Raw genomic sequence first — 14,083 nt, forward strand, 5'->3', positions numbered from 1 at the left:
CTTAATTACCGAAAATAGTAGATATGGCCCTCTACTTGAAAAGCTTGGGAACCACTGGTCTAGTCCAAACATCAAGGAAAAAGGCATTAGAAAAAGGCTAGCTCCTATAACATTATCAGATTAGACAGAACGTGTCTTCTTGTCCACTTGATAGGTTGGACAATGCAAGACAGAAAAAAGGTGGTACGTACTGAGGAATCAAAGGAGACGCAATTTAAATATGAGATTGAACCACCTGTTGTTTAAATGCATCCGATACACGTACCAAAGGAAATTCTCATAGACACTGGTTTGATTTTTTTAAAATTGGAGCCAACACACTGAAGATACAACAAAAATAAGAAATCAAAACTTAGCGTTGTTGAGAACATTACAGTTGAAGCTTTCCAAAACAATTCTTTGAAAACCATTAATAGAATAGGCCAATGTAGTTTGTCATGGTTTTAAGAAGGAGAATTTAATTAAAATAGAAAGAGTACAGTTTTGGAGGCATGATCTCTAGTTTACCTTGTTAATAAATAACAATAATTGCAAATAAAGAATCGTTATGTTTAGAAAAGGATGCAGATATTCCAGATTTTCATTAATGTATTTGTGACCGGATATTTTAATTATTAGATTTGGAACAGTAGAGTATAGTAAACATAGACAAACTAGCATCACATGACAAGAGCTATTTCTCGACGTAAACATGCTGTTGTTGGCTTGAGTTCTTTCAGTTTGGAGGCCGGTTTACGTCAACATTCTTTGTGAACAGAGGTGAGGTGCGTTTATTTACTCCTTTAAGTTAACATTTAAACCGCTCTTGTATATAGGGTGGATTGCATGTAACAGGTATACACCCCAACTCCTTTCCACACGCACTCTATCAATTAAATAATTCGTTTAGTTTTATTTGTTGTTGTTCATATTGTTAGGGTTTCAACGCCATTTTTCAGTGCACGATAATCAAGACATGACGTAAGGAGCCCATGAGCGGTGTAAATGGGCCCTATTCAGACAGACGTAACTTCTTTCCACAATTCCCTGTGGGAAGTCTACTTCAAACAAATGGCGGGGTAATGAAATTTTCCCACGATCACAGCCAATCAGTTAAGAGAATATTGCGCAAGAATTTCATAGGCTTACTCGGACCAATCAGAATCACATAAAGTGATATGTGAACATGTTATAATATCAAACATTAAACTGCACATACTATAGGCAAAGGGTACCGGCTATGTGATAATATTAGTATTTTATCCCATTTAATCAATGGATATCGTATGAAAAAGAATGAGTAAGTAATGTCGAACATACATATAACATTTAACTTTCATCAGTTCTAATTTGGGAAAAAAATCTGTCATAGTCAACGGTACGATAAGAAAAATATCGTGTTCACAGTTCAAACGAGGTGTGAAATGACAATAAATTTTTAATTCATGATTTTCTTGGAAAATAATATTTTCTGTCATGGAAATATGGCAAATGTTTCTATTAATAGTGCAGTGATATGTAACATGGAAATCTTCTTGTGGAATAGCGTGCGAACTGATGAATGAGCCACTCTGGCAAGTGCAGGAGTTTTCATTTGCAATTAAATTACAATGTTCTATTCGACTGGGGTTGTTTGGAGATGTTTGACAAGTTTAAAGAACGCAGGTTTGGCATAACACATTTCTGGTTGTTGCTGGTTTTGCGGCAGCTCTTGAGAGAGTTAGGATTTTTGTAGCCAGTGATGTGTATAGTATGTGTGTCTGAATATTGAATACGGATGTTATATTCTTATTTATTATACATTACATGGTGATATGTTGAAATACGTCAGTGGGAGAAAAATTACATCGCTCCAGTGGCGATGCCCAGTGGCGCCCGCAGAAATATTGGGGTGGGTGGGGTGATAGACATTGTGATCGGCTATCAAATTTTACGGATATATGCCAAAACATATTTAGAGGTGAAATCAGGGAGGGGGTGGGCATGTATCCCACCTTGTCCCAATGTGCGGGCGCCCATGGCGATACCTCGTTAGTAACAACATTTTTCCCATTGAGGAAACTTATCTGCCCTTATGTATGTTATTCAAACCTGCATTTTGATATTTAGGCCTATTTCATTTTACTTCTTCTTCTGATCCTTCTGTCTTTCTCCTTTCCACTCTCTCTCCATCCACGTCAGGATGTACAGATGTTAAAACGTGTCAGCAGTTGAGATTCTAGTTTACATGTATGCAATTAATGAGATGTCGTCAAGAAATATCTAAAAACGAAGTCCAAGCAGCAAGAGGTCAACTTCACGTATTGTCATTTTATAATTACATTTCTACAAGAGTCGTGGAAATTATCAGGGATTAAATATACATGACCTTTTGCTACGTGTCATCCATGCAGTACTTATATATAATTCTAATACTATACGACAAACGGTACACAATTATGGGGGGGGGGGCAAATCGTCCTGAATAAATATATTTAATAATCTTTCTTACGTAACAATGGTACCTCGCATACAATGACTTTTTTTTTTCTTCCTCAAAACAATGGATAAATCGGGCGTTGATGTGTGTTGATTGTAAACCAAAATTAGGTGAATCTGCTACCGAACTAGACTCGAAACTTTCCAACGCCACACAAAAAATTTAAATGTTGAAATAAACAAAATCGTTACAAGTAAACTCTCAATCATTAAATATGTTGTTTAAAGTTTCTTTATTTTTACATTTGGTTTACCCCACCTAAACATTTTCATACGAATACAGTCATTATTTTGACATAATACGCAGTTGTGCGCATGATATGTAAATTTGTAAAATGTCGCTGTCCCAAAATTATTATTAAAATTAAGAACTTCTGTTTATCGATGTAGTAATGCAGCTGTTAATAGCTTTTGCACAGAATGGAGAAGATCCATACAAAATCGACAGTGTTTGCTTTTTATCAAAAAAATATCTGTAATAAAATCAAAATCTACTATGTAGCTGGGTACAAAAATTTCCATTCAAGCTTTGATGCCAACTAGAATAAAGTGCTATTGCATATAAAAACCTTTCGAAAAGCATCCACATGTCGCCATGGGTTTCATTTTCATTAAACGTTTTAATCATTTCATTCAAATATAACTATCTGCAGAAAGTGGAACATAACCTGTGATGACTGAGTTTGTATATGTTGTGTTCAATTTCGTGACTTAAACAAGTACAATTAGTTTGGTACATCTACACTTATCACTGATGCATTGAATTTCTTTCTTTTATTTAAAAAAACCCTAGAAAAATGGAGGATAATAAACTAAAATATTATACAATAAATGCTGTCATACGCAAGTAAAGCAGATCTGTATTATTTCACAGCTGAAGTGAGTTTCATTTGGTATATCCAAAGTTGTAGTCATAAATCGTGACAAGAATTTGCCAGTATTATGTGTTCTACTAAAACTAGAAACACATTGGTTTTTGTGTACATTAAGTTTAAAACTCTGTGTGTTTGATACGATTATGAATAGATTTTAACATCTAGAACTCAGTCATACCTTGCAATATGATCATGAATAGATTTTAACATCTAGAGACTGCAGTCATCCTTTACAAACGATCATGAATAGATTTTAACATCTAGAGACTGCAGTCATCCTTTACAATACGACCATGAATAGATTTTAACATCTAGAGACTACAGTCATCCTTTACAATACGAACATGAATATATTTTAATATCTAGAGACTGCAGTCATCCTTTACAATACGATCATGAATAGATTTTAACATCTAGAGACTGCAGTCATCCTTTTCAATACGACCATGTTGATTTCTATCCAGATTTCAATTTTATGCTCATTGCTAATTTTGTTTAGAACTCGTGTGGACATCACCTATATGCCTTACTTAGAGAAAGAACTGAAGAGAAATAAATTTGATTGAAAGTCCTCAATGTCGTCTGCAAGGCTGGATAATGCCAGTCATCGCCGACTTTTTATTTCAGAACTCGGGAAAATAGTGTCCAAAATCAGTTAGCTCAAAAGATTTTATTCACCGTTTCATATGATTTTTCCCTTCGTTAACTATTAGAGTGATTTCTGTTATCGTTTTTTTTATAACTATACATTTATCTTCTACACCCGTTATTTTTCCATATGGTTTTCAGTTCTGTGGAGGGTGTTCCCTATTTCTTTCGCAAGCTGTTTTATATTCTTTCTACAACATTTCACTCATTACGAAATCTAGTTGCAATGGGGTCTTTTAACATTTTCAGTACCCTGGTACTGATACCCATAATTTTTGTGTTGTCATATTAGCAAGTTCAAATGTTTATTTTTTAACGTTCAAGTTGTGTTACCTACTGAAATTGATCGAACTCTTGTCCGTCTTTTCTTTCATAGTAGTTCTAATCGTGAAATATAAGTAATCAAGGATTTCTCTTCTGTATATGATGTGTATTAGGTGAAGATACCGCGGATAGAAGATAAAAAGAATTGTCTTGGGTTTATTACATTTCATATCTATTGAACGGTAGCGGATGGAGGCGTTTTCTAAATAAAATCTGTCCAAATAGGTTTGCGCACTTGTTTTTTTGAAGACAATATGAGTGAAAAACCATCCACTATACAAAATCTTTGATTCTTGCATTTGCCAGTTGTTCCCAGAAGTTCCTAAGGGGCGTAGCCCTTCCGCAATCCTCTCTCACCCCCACCCCCAAAATGAGCACGAAATTTTCAAAACATTTCCTAGACCAAGCTTTTCTTTCATACTAAGATGGCTAAGTTATGCAGAAGATATGCCCCCTGTGCCCGTCCCAAAGACCCATTGCCCACGTGTTCACCCTCATCCTTCCGTAACCCATCCAAGAAAACGATATCTCTGTATCCGATCCTGATCCTGGTCTGAAAAATAAAGTTTCTTTGAAAGGAACTAATCTTATTTTATAACCACTCAGATTCTTGAGAAGAGAACAAGATAATCTCAAAAGTGCCTTTCAAAGAAGATGTTCGAATTCTTCCTTCATTGCCTTAGACAAACAACAGTAACGGCGAACAGATTCAAGTAAGTATTCCGTCTCGAACCTTGTTCTGTCTGGCACCTGGACGACGATGCTGATTCATGAGCTCGGCTTCAAAGGAAAAGCCTCTGTTAAGACTTCTTATCACGCTTGTCTTTTCTCAGGGGAAGGCTTTCTTTGTTTATGAAATCTCAGGACGAAATTAGCTGTTACTTATGCTCAACAAAACAAATCTTGTACGTAAAACGTGAGACATAAGATTTTTAGCGGCAAACTGTGATTTTCTTATTTTTAGATATTATCTGCATTTAAAAATAATATGGAAGTGTTTCATGAAGCAGTGAACAGTAATTCGTTCAAATGTCAAATTTAAGATTCACAGTTTTTGCATACAAATCGACTATAAACACTAAGCGCACGAGATGAATCTGTGTTAAATAGAAACAACGGACATTTATCAAAACCTCTTATTATTCTAGACATGTCATTATGTGCAACCTTACAAGACGAATATCCCAAATGCGCTCCATTGAAAGCTAATTAACGTTGCACGTTTGTCTAGTCTTTCTGTATTTAACTTGCTCTTTCTGCTCTTTCGACTTTCATTGAGTCTTTGTCGAAGGCGATTACGAAACATAGACAATTATAGACAGATAAGACAAACAAAAGACACATTGAAAGCGAATAGGCTAGTCCAAAACTAGTTTTTGCTTTCTCCATTTATTTTAATCAACCCTTGGCACAGACCATTCCTTGACTGATCCAGTGCACTCAAAACAGCAAGTATAACGCACACGCACAGAGAGAGAGAGAGAGAGAGAGAGAGAGAGAGAGAGAGAGACAGAGAGATATACAGAGAGAGAGACAAAGAGAGATAATTTTACAGTCTTTAGAAATGCTAATTAAAGCAGAATAATGACTTAGATGAACTGTCAATATATTAAAATATTTTAATTACCTCTTCTTGGTTCGTCATTTCTCTTAGTTTCTATTCCACGCTAATTTCCATACGCCAGTACGTGAATGCCTGAAAGTTCAGGTTCAGTTTACAAGAAGCTAACCGGACCCCCATCCCCCCACCCAGTGTTTGTAGTGAACTACTTTCTTCATGAAAACCATATTTCATGTTTAAATCATGAGTGTGTCTTATATTGATTTAATCAATGTGAATAAAAATAAAAACTCACAAATAAAACAATCAACTTATCATTTTGCCTATGTGATTGTGAACAACAAAAAACGTAGAACTACATTTTGTTCCGGACACACTCGCAGGGATGTGAATTCATTCACTTGGTCAATCCACAGTTGCCCGGAGCATATCGTAACTCCATTCAAAGCGCAAATATGTTTATTTGTATGTGATATAAATAAAATATATGTATAGTATGTACTGTGTATCAATGATATACCACTAGTACACATTTTTCATTATATATATATGCATATGTATGTGTGTATATATATATATATATATATATATATATATATATATATATATATATATATATATATATATATATATATATATATATATATATATATATATACATATACATATATATATACATATATATATATATATATATATATATATATATATACATATATATAGATATACATATATATAGATATACATATATATATAGACATATACATATATACATATATATAGATATATATATATATATATATATATATATATATATATATATATATATATATATATATATATATATATATATATATAGAGATATACATATATATAGATATACATATATATATATAGTATGTACTGTGTATCAATGATATACCACTCGTTGTACACATTTTTCATTATATATATATGCATATGTATGTGTGTGTATATATATACATATACATATAGATATACATATACATATATATATACATTATATACATATACATATATATATACATATATACATATATATATATACATATATATATATATATATATATATATATATATATATATATATATATATATATATATATATATATATATATATATATATATATATATATATATATATATATACATATATACATATATACATATATATACATATATACATATATACATATATATATATATATATATATATATATATATATATATATATATATATATATATATATATATATATATATAGATATATATATGTATATATACATATATACATATATATATATATGTATATATACATATATATATATGTATATATATATATATATATATATATATATATATATATATATATATATATATATATATATATATATATATATATATATATATATATATATATATATATACATACATATATATATATATAGATATACATATATATAGATATACATATATATAGATATACATATATATATATATGCATATATATATATATGTATATATATATATATATATATATATATATATATATATATATATATATATATATATATATATATATATATATATATATATATATATATAATGAAAAATTTGTACAACGAGTGGTATATCATTGATACAGAGTACATACTATACATATATTTTATTTATATCACATACAAATACACATATTCGCGCATGAATAATGACGGCAAAATCAGTACGAAGACAGTTAAATATCAGAGACAAAAGACTAACAATAAAAGCAAAAAGAGATAACAGTTAAACACTAGTTATGTATAATTCGTCGTCAGTTTTTATTTATTTATTTTATCTTGTATTTATCGTCATCAGATCCGCACACAAGTGATCCACTTGCTGGATTCACTACGTTTGAAAGGATTTTTCTTTTCATCATCTTTTTCAAACTGACTTAGTTACTTTTGATATTAGTGGAGCCGCAAAGGACAACAAATAAGAAACACAACGGAGTTTAATGCGGTTAAGCAATTTTCTCTGCATATTTTGTCCTGGCAGTTTGACACGTAAAATCCAACTTTGACGCATGGGCTAAGCCCGCAATAAAGCCAACCTGCGATAGTTGACCTTCCTTATTTAGGGGTAAGCTTGAATGTTAATTAAGACGCGCTAAGATAACGGTCCGACAGATTTTTTAACGTGGGGTTAAGCAGAGGAAAATTGTCGAAGTGGAGACAATCCAGGGACAATTTGTGCCATTTGAAATAAGTATCATAAAATGAGCTTTTTAAGATCTATGTATTAATTCTACCTCGTGAAATTAGTCAGTCCAAGTTTTTTTGTTGAACGGGGAAGCCGAATACGAGATCATTAAAAAGTACTTTTCTCGTTAAAATTGGCCAAGTGACAGGTGTCTGAAGTTGAGCGACACGGAAAAGAGAGATTAGGCTTCATAGAAAAGAAAGCGAGTCTTGAAGCACAGTGAAAAGATAGTGCCGTAGGGTTGGAAAAGACAGATGACAAATAAGATAACATTTAATGATCCGGAAGAGGCTGGTTAGATAGAGAGAAGAGAAAAAGGAATAGGGCGACTCTGACCTGTCACCAACTTTGATTTGAGAGGACTATAATCAACCAGGTTATGATGGCATTCTGGGCAAAATGAGTTCGATGATTCACCCAGTTCTATAATGTAATTTGTCTTATGAGTATAACATAACGGCTTTTGTATTAGTATAAAGTTTGTCAGTCTTTTTCTAGGTGAAAGTGTATCATTAAAATGTCATTTAATTTTGTTTATAGTGAGTAGTATGTTGAGGTGGGGTTCTGACTCGCCTATGCTTTTTCCATAGGGAAATGATGTTCTGGCTCACATATGCTTTTTTCCACAAGAAAATGGGGATTCTGGCTCACCAATGCTTTTTTTCCATAAGGAAATGGGGGTTCTGGCTCACCTATGCTTTTTTCCATAGGGAAATGCAGGTTCTGGCTCACTTGCCTCTGGGAAGGGGGGTTCTGGGTCACTTGTCGTGGATCACCGTGGTGATGGAAAGGAGCTCTGACTCACTTGTATGTGTATGGGCTGTCACTATGTTTTTCGTGTGATATGTGTACTTGTAGAGTAAAGAGTGTATCCTTTTTCGAACGTGGATTGTTGTCGATATCCCGCTTTATTGTCGGGATGATCTCTGTAACATATATCGTGGTGCATCGCGATGGCATCGATCCGTTGTAGGGTTCCTGACCTGGAATAGGCTGATCGTCTTCATCCAGTTGTTGATCTAAGGGGTTCCACGGCCCTGTGTAATTATATCCTGGCAACGTCCTCTCTCCTCTGGGTCTTGGAAGTTTTCCGATGAGGGCATGGACATCCATGGTTCCTTTGAGAATTTGTCGTTGTCCACTACCTTTACAATCTCCCACAAACAGATTTCTTTCCACGTGAAGGTCATCGCAGCTCGTATCGAGCTCACAGTGCCTGAGAAAAATGCTTGTTTTATACAAATTACTTTACATTTTAGTGGCGTTGATGAAATGTGATGTTTTTGATTCACACACAGCACACCTGGATTGAAGCATGGGATGTTAATTTGGGTGACAACCTCAATGGGGTTCACACTTTTCGTCATGGCTTTACACTTGAGACACCACAGTCCATGATACTATATACATTATACCACTTTTTAAGATTTAAAATTGTCTGGACGGGTGATTTTTCTCTGCGTGTGTGCTCTGTTATCTACGCAGTAGCTTCCACTAGTTCTATTGTTGACGTTTTGAAGTTCCAGCGAGTTATAACCCGTTTCTTTATATGCCAAGCGTAGATATCGTGTGATTTCATCGGGAGGAGGTAAACCAAACTAATCAAAATACTCTACGTCGACTGAATGAGGATAGTTGACAATGGCAATCCAATGGGTACCCTGTCAATCGTAATAATTTTGAAGATTGATGATGCAGTTCTCATCGTAGTTGATTTGCTCAGGAAGCTGATCATTCGAAACGACTCCTTTGAAGTTGGGAGCAGCTAGGAGATGTTCGAGATCAAAGTTACTTAAAACCTTTTTTTCATGCCTTTTTCTGCGCGTGGTGCCTGACAGCTGGATCCCTCTACCGATACAGAGTAATCATGGCAGTAAGTTTTCAGAGAGACAAGCTAGGAAAGGGCCGATAAGCCATCATTGATTGGACAGCTGCAACGCAGATAAGTTTAGGACAATACCTTTTCGAGCTGCCTTATGCTTAGCGATGCCAGTGGACTGACGCTGAGTCAACATGAGTTGATCTGGTACGAACGGGAGCTGAGGCTTTGAGTAGGATGGAGATGAGTCTTTTGTGAGTGGCAGCCACAGTGATACTTTTTTTCTGATGGGGAGACAGCGTCACGTCTACTGGAGTGTACGACATGATGACGTTATGTGAAATTATATTATTATTGTTTTCATCGTTTTGGTTTGACATTTCAATATTATTTAGAGGAGGTGACGATGGCTTGCTAGTGACGCATACCGTTTCCCATGGTGGCCTTTTGAGTAGCTCCAGTGATAGCTAGACGGCTGTAGCTATTTCTAACGGCAAGCATGGTTTTGACGAAGGGAATGATGTATGTGTCTATGGAGCCTCCTTCTCGCCGTCTGCGTTGAGGTGCCTATTTTAGGCATTATGCATGTTTGGAAAATAGAGTTGTCTATACAAGGACATTCAATTTTCCTTTGAGGATACTCAGCGACATGAATCCATCTGAACTCACCAGGGTGTAGCAGACGTAATCATCAAAAGCTGCTCAAGTGACCGTCCATCGGATTTCGAAGTCAGCAGGGGAGTCTTTAAAACGCTTAGTATATTTGGAGACAGCGAAGTGGAAGATGGGGAACAGCTTAGCGAAAACCTCGAACCCAATCTGCGTGCCTATGTCCACGTCTTGATACTTCTGCATGGCTTCCATCAACATCACGTACGTGCAAGAATAATTTCGAGTAGCGTCATTGAAGTTGCATTAGAGTTCTTGCTCTGGGTATTGCCTGCAGTTGATACGGACATGAATGCTAGATAGATTAAGATGTTTGAAGATGTGCTTGTTTTGAAGCTGACACTCGTTATGATGTATACATAATTGAAAGGCGATGTAGACATGTCTGGGAAGTTCGCTTTATGGATTGGTGGCTAATCTCCAGTCTGTGCAGCGAAAAGCTGTTGCATGTAAATGCGGTTCCGTTCGAAGTACAGTTTCTTGGTGAATCGAGCTAAAGTCGTTTCCAGATCGAGGATGTGTGCGGTGGAGGGAGTGATTTTTGACATCCACGTCGACAACCACATCATGATAAATTGTTCATCAGCTACTCCACCCGCTCCGTGAATGTGTTGATCTGGTGAGTCTCTTTCCAGAATCAGCGTGTGTTTGACTCCTCGGAAGATGGTTTGTATATCTCGACATACACCAAAGGCGCTGCCAAGAGGAAGAAACCTGCAAATTGCATGACCACTATCAGTCAGAGCACGTCTAGAGGCAAATCCCACAGTGTAGCCAGTATTACGTGCAATGAAAAAATTAGCTCTATTGAGTGCAGTACCATCAGGCACAGCAGCCAAAGTAAGCATGTTTCTAGCACCAGCAAACTCTGAACTGATAGCACCTCCCAATGCCGTATCTCTGAACTACCACATATTGGTGGCGCACGATCACATGTAGTCATCGAAGAACATGATCAAGTTCTGACTGGTACTGGCTTAATATAAGTAGTCATTGATTTCTTCGACGGTTTGATTGTTCAGTTGATATTGATCAGACTTGAATAACGACCATCCGTGATTTTGGAGTTTGATTTGAGCGCCGGCATCATGGTCATCGGGTGGGTTGTCATTCGTTTGTATTTTTCCACGGACCTCCAAAAAAGCCTTACGGGGAATCAGGTATACATCTTCGTCACGCATCTCTATTTTTCGATGGGTGCTTGAGTTGAGGCTGGTGTCCTGATACTCCGCATACTCGTAGTCGATGGTAGAGTCGTCCACGGGAGTATCGTCGCTGAGATGCAGATAATCGGGAGAGAATCTCGAATACATGATGCTATGCTATATGAATGTGAGAAAAAAACAACATCGTGATAAAAATTACCAGAACCATTTTAAGCCATACCCGGACTTGATCGCGCCAAGAGAGGGACTGATTCCTTCATGCTTTTCCTCATCTACGGTACAGTAAAAAAAGTGAACCATACTTGTGGTTTATATTACAAAGTCAATATCATCCCGCTAGGAAAATATTTATCAAAAACCAAACAGAGATTGGATCACAACACACAGTTACTTATGGACTCTAATAACAATAAACAATCAGCATATAAAAATATAAATAAATTCATAGACTCAGCAGTACTTAGGAACAAAATATAATTACTATCCCCAAAAAACCAAAAGATCCAGTAACTAGCTAAATGAATTTAGAAGCCCCCACATAAAAATCCCTAACATATCATTCAATTTTATAAAAATATTAATAAATAATTCACTTACGAAGCACCTATCAAAAACTAAGGAAACTGCAAAATCTGATATTCTAGATGTCCTTAACGAACCGAGTAATCAGCTAGGACTCCGGTCCTAGATGTCCTTAACGACCCCGGTCTCTTGCTATATAAAGTATAAATAACATTCAATCTCTAAAAACATTAAGAAATAAATAACTTAAAGAGGCAATATCTAAAATCTTATAAATAACATAACGTAGGAAGCACACACTAAACACCTCGACTAGTAATACCATAATAACCTTGAAAATCTCTCTTCATACATGATTTCTACTAACAACCTCTATACACAACATAGAACACCCCCCACCTTTTAATAACATTTTGAAAAATAAATAAATAAATAAAAAACGCAAGAAATACCAGGCAAATGCAACAAGAAAGCAGCGACGTGAAACAACCAGGACCGTTCTCGAGCTCTCCTTCCCACTAATGACAGCCAACCATTCAACTGTAAGGGACCTTTATGCATCCACAGATTGAGGCCAAACTATCAGGGTGCCTTGAACCCATATAAGTCTGGGGGAGGTGACACCATTCCCTTCCCCAGGAACAACGAGCAGGCTGAGGTGCAGTCAGAAAAAAAGTGGCACATGCACAATAGTACGCACGCCACTATAATTAAACTCAACAACAACAAAGTAAATCACGTGTTGCTACAATGTCGAAATAAGCCTACTCCAAACTTGTGCCTTTCCTATTTAAATATTTTTGCATGGTGGCAATTTTTTGCACCAACCTCAACTAACCATTCTAAGCTCGAATCGGATTTTGTGTAATTTATCTCCTTAACCAGTTTACTTTTTGACTCATTAAGTTTAAGTGCTTCGTTTCATTCCGTGTTGTGACTTTTTTCCTCTTCATGCAACTTTTCTAATTCATCCATGGCATATTTTTCCTTTTTACGCACCTCCTCGAACCGTGATTTTGCAAGTTCCTCTTATTTTTTAAATCTTTTTCAGTCTAACTTCTTCCTCTTGTATTTTTTATGCCTGGCTTGTTCCTTTTTTTGTATATGTTTCTGCTTAGTTTCTTCCTCTTCTTGTATCTTTTTCTGCCTAGCTTCTTCTTTTTTATATAGCTTTTTCACGTCTGGCTTCTTCCTCTTCTTGTATCCTTTCAGTGGGAATTCTCCTGTTACTTCTTAGTTTCTGTCTTTTTTTAACCAATTGCTGCAGGTTGTTTTGGAGTTTTTACCATAGTTGGAATTTGTTATGGAGATGGAGGTTGTTTTTTAGCAGCAGCTTTTAATTCAGGTTGTTTTGGAGTAGCTACGGCAGGTGCTAGTTCCTGCAACAACTGTTGTTGCTGATGTTGAGTTGTTGTGAGTGTGCTCAGCATCTTATCCTGCTTATCATCGTCCGTCGTCTTGACCTTCTTAATTTTAGCGATGAGTGATTTAAACAATTCTTCAGCAACATCACGCTGAAATGACTGCTGACCTATTTTGTCTACGAGCACACGTTGACGCAAGGCTATCCGCTGATCGGTAAACGTTTTGAGGGCATCCTCGCGTTGACGACGTGTGGTGACGTTTTTAACGGCATGGACGTTGTTTTCCCCGACCACATATACTAATCAGGCAGGTAAAATTAAAAAAATTAGTCAAATCCTTTACGGTAACGTTCCGGAATCGTTTCTGCATTGCGATGAAACGTCATGAAATCGTGTTTGGAGGACGACGGCGC

The sequence above is a fragment of the Sinohyriopsis cumingii genome, chromosome 3 (assembly GCF_028554795.1).
Source record: "Sinohyriopsis cumingii isolate HCF-2022 chromosome 3, ASM2855479v2, whole genome shotgun sequence".
Classification (NCBI taxonomy): domain Eukaryota; kingdom Metazoa; phylum Mollusca; class Bivalvia; order Unionida; family Unionidae; genus Sinohyriopsis; species Sinohyriopsis cumingii.